General features: G+C 43.5%; 1 long non-coding RNA gene across 1 annotated transcript; it reads left to right on the top strand.

The window, feature by feature from the left end:
- The first annotated feature begins 1,432 nt into the window (after window positions 1–1,432).
- On the top strand, window positions 1,433–3,808 carry LOC132541279 (uncharacterized). The gene is made up of 2 exons (XR_009552427.1): window positions 1,433–2,279; window positions 2,476–3,808. It is a non-coding gene; the product is annotated as an uncharacterized LOC132541279 (long non-coding RNA).
- The last annotated feature ends 577 nt before the right edge of the window (window positions 3,809–4,385 follow it).

Raw genomic sequence — 4,385 nt, 5'->3', positions numbered from 1 at the left:
CACCCAGCGTTCGGCTAAGCTGCTCATGCATATTGAGTTTCCCGGCTGTTGTGTCTCACGCTGGAAGTGAGCTTCTTTGGCTCACCAGGTGAACCGTGAAAGATGTGTCACTTGGCTGAGGCATGAATGGTTGGAGAGCTCTAAGTCTAAACTGCTTACTGGAAAAACACTGACAGGATAAAAAGAAATAAGAAAGATGGTGGGAAAACTCTCCTGACTAGTGATAGGGGGTCTTTCTGACATATCCCAGGACTTTAAAATTTTTTTTTATTTATAAAAAGAAAACATAGGGGGTCGGGTGGTAGCGCAGAGGGTTAAGCGCACGTGGTGCAAAGTGCAAGGACCGGCATAAGGATCCCAGTTCGAGCCCCCGGCTCCCCACCTGCAGGGGAGTCGCTTCACAGGCGGTGAAGCAGGTCTGCAGGTGTCTATCTTTGTCTCCCCCTCTCTGTCTTCCCCTCCTCTCTCTGTCCTGTCCAACAACAACGACATCAGCAACAACAACAATAGTAACCACAACAGGCTACAACGACAAGAGCAACAAAAGGGGGAAAAGGCCTCCAGGAGCAGTGGGTTCATGGTGCAGGCACTGAGCCCAGCAATAACCCTGGAGGCAATAATTAAAAAAAGGAAACATTGACAAAAACATAGGATAAGAGATAAGAGGGGCACAACTCCACACCGTTCCCACCACCAGAACTCTGTATCCCCTCCCCTCCCCTGATAGCTTCTTGTTCTTTATCCCTCTGGGAGCATGGACCCAGGGTCATTGTGGGAGCAGAAGGTGGAAGGTCTGGCTTCTGTAATTGCTTCCCCGCTGAACATGGGTGTTGACGGGTGGATCCATACTCCCAGCCTGTCTCTCTCTTTCCCTAGTGGGGCAGGGCTCTGGGGAAGCGGGGCTTCAGGACACATGGGTGGGGTCGTCCAGGGAAGTCTGGTTGGCCTTCTGCTGGCATCTGGAACCTGGTGGCTGAAAAGAGAGTTAACATACAAGGCCAAACAGATTGTTGACCAATCATGAACCTAAAGGCTGGAATAGTGCAGATGAAGAGTTGGGGGGTCTCCATTTTGTAGATAGCTGGTAGGCATATTTTAGTTATATTTCAAAGGGTCCGTGACTATACTAGTTTTTTCCTCCCTGAGCCTTACATCTGATATACAGGTTATTGTCTGGGGAGATGATGTCATGGCTGGAAAAAGGACCAGAAAGCTGGATCAGGGAAGAGAGCAGCTCCCTAATATGGGAAATGTATATAAATATTGTTGACTGTGAACCCCATGGATTTGATGTGATCTGGGGCCCATATTCAGCTTAGGAGCCTGTGTGACCTCTGCATCCCTGTAGGTCTGAGCTCACATTCTGTGGTCATGAGCAGGAACAGTCCAAGCTGCCCCAATATCAGGACCCATCTTCCTCAGGTGGAGCGCAGAGTATGTTGTCCAGCCTGCCTTCAGAGGATGGAACATTCTCTACCGTGCTTGATCCAAGTTGAGGGCAAGGTCGTATGGGGGCCCACAGAGGGGTCTGTTGTGTTGTTCCTGATAGAGATGACGGTAGCAATGGAGAGAGGGATGTATTGGAGGTCTAGGCCCATCATGTCTGTGTGGGAGTCTCACCAGCTCATGGGGTGGCCTGGTAGTGACTAAGAGTCATTGTTAACGTCTGCCAGTCTCTTGCCCTTACTGAGCTTTGCAGTCCAGGACATGTTTTACACCTAAAGTCATATCTTCACACGTTTTGTAACCTTTCTTGCTCAATAATAATAAAACGCCTCTATGGTTGCGTTGGCCCCTAGGGATTCTTAAGTTTCCAAAAACTTTTGCAAGGTAAGTGCTGTGGAATGAAGGGAAAATTCTGAATAAGAGACTCAGGATCTCTGAAGAACACAGAGAGAGTGAGAGCAAGCCAGTGTACTGTCTGAGCCTGGGGTGTGACTCATCATTAAAGCTCATGTCTTACCAGAAGAAGAGGCCCTGCCTTGACTCTCCAGCACCACCAGCATCTTGTGTGGTGGAGTAGAGCTTTCGTGTCTTTTTCTTGCTCTAAAATCGCAGCATAAAATCTGGGTTGCGGGGTGGCTTTGTCAGGCAGGTATGGTGGGACACTCAGTTCAATCCCAGGAACCACATTAATATAAAATATTTCAATCTCACCCTTTGACCACCTCCCTACAGCTTCACTACTGGCACCAATCTGTCCTGTGACCTTCATGAGAAAGACAGTTATGGGCATGAATACAGGTTTCTGTCACTTTCCATTTTGAGAACTGGGCTAGGTCTTCTTCTAGCGTTTGCCCTTCTTCCGTAGCCAGTCAACAGCGTCAGGTTGAGCCTGATGTCTGCTTGTTGCTGGCTTTGAAAGTGACTGGGATCCATGTGGATTCAGTTGGCTAGGAAGGATCGTCAGTTTCCCCAATAAATGGGGACTCACGGGATGCACCAGGAGAAGGTCGATCCAATGCATCCGGCTAGGTCTTAAGATGAGAGAGCAGAGAAAGAACTGTTACTATTATCAAACCTTCAGGGAGGATTGTCTTTTCTAAGGTTATTTGGGAAACGATTCTAAGATTTTCTAACATTGTCAGAAATATCTTTTGTTCCCCTTGACTAAATATTGATATCAGAAATCAAAATAATGTCCACTAGGAGTGGTGGAGTTGTTGTACTGGTACTAAATACTGGTGGCAAAAAAAAAAGGAACAAAGAATGAGAAAAGGAAGGAAGGAAGGAGAAATAGAAGAAAGAAGGAAGGGAGGAAGGGAGGAGGAGAGAAAGGAAGGGAAGAAACACTAGTTTCTGGATCCTCTGGCCACAATTCATAAATTCATACATTTCTTTGACCTTGTGTTTCTATCCTTGTTACCTTAATCAGGAGGAGCTAACATATTCCTTATGTTAGAGAAGAGCTATGCAGGATTTTGTGGCATAAATGTTAGGAAAATAATTTCAAAATATCAAAGTCATTTTGTTTATGCAGAAAAAAAATAGAAAAAAGAAGCAAAACACACAGATAATGCATTTTAGCATGCCCATTCATGTTCCTTCCTATTAATCACAAAAATAATATGCCCCACTTATTAGATGTCTGCTACGTTCTAGGAACTGTGCTAAGTTCTCTACATAGTTTACTGCTTTAAATCCTCTTATTAGCCTTATAAATTATATTTTTTACTATCACCACTTTACAGATGAAGACATAGAAGCTTAAAGAAGCCGAGTAACTTGCCTTCAGTCATGTAGTTAATAAATGGAGGAGCCAAAACTTAAACCCTGGTTGTCTGACTCTAAAGATCAAGCTGTTAATCATATTAGTGTGAGCTGCTCTGCTCTGTGTTTTTTCAGCAATACCATATGGATTAAGTTATTTTCTTGAACATTTCTATATATGACTGATTTTAACTATGTAGTTATGAGTCATATTATAGCCAGTTGCCTTGGAAATAAAGGAGGTATCATAAATTAAGACCAGAATATTGGCTTACAATATTGAATGTACATGAGGAAAAAACTGAAGTTCTAAAACTCTTTGAAGAGAACCCTGCCATGATGTTGAATTCAGAAAGAAAAACCACTGAAGGGAATGTAAATACAGAAAATGCAGAGCTTTCTCAACAAATGTGCATATGTTTTTACAAAAAATAGTTCCTTAAAGGAATATCATAGTGGTCTGGGTGGTGGCAGAGTGGATAAAGCATCGGACTCTCAAGCATGAGGTCCTGAGTTCAGTCCTTGGCAGCACATGTACCAGAGTGACGTCTGGTCCTCTCTCTCCCTCCCATCTTTCTCATTAATAAATAAGTAAAATCTTTTTTTTTTTTTTTTTTAAAAAAAAGGAGTATCATAGACAGTAAATGTTATTGCCAGAGGGGTTGAAAATGTGAAATTATTTAAATATTTGCCAGTGTCAGCAGCAGCTCTTTCCCAGAAACGTTTGCCCCTACTTCTACTTCCCAGCTCTGTGAGCCTCACGCATCCACACGAGAGACTGCCATCTGGCTCAGACTCAGCACTAGCTGCAGGGTAGCTGACTGCACCACTTCCCATAGTGTTTTGCCACAAACACTTTTAACATGTTGATTAATCTCCTCCTTCCTTTATCTTATTATTTAACTGACTAATTTTTAACCAGAGCACTGCTCAGCTCTGGCTTATGGTGTTGTGGGGGATTGAACCTGGGACATTGGAGCTTCAGGCAAGAGAGTCTTTTTGCATAACTGTTATGCTGTCTACTCACCGTCCCTTTATCTTATTTTTGAACTTGAAAAAAGTTATTCTTTTTTTTAAATTTTATTTATTATTGGATAGACACAGAGAAAGAGAATTTCGAGGGAAGAGGGTTAGGGAAAGAGATAGAGACACCTGTAGCCCTGATTCAAAACTTG

Source organism: Erinaceus europaeus, chromosome 11 (genome assembly GCF_950295315.1).
Source record: "Erinaceus europaeus chromosome 11, mEriEur2.1, whole genome shotgun sequence".
NCBI lineage: Eukaryota > Metazoa > Chordata > Mammalia > Eulipotyphla > Erinaceidae > Erinaceus > Erinaceus europaeus.
This window is presented reverse-complemented; position numbering and strand designations above follow the sequence as displayed.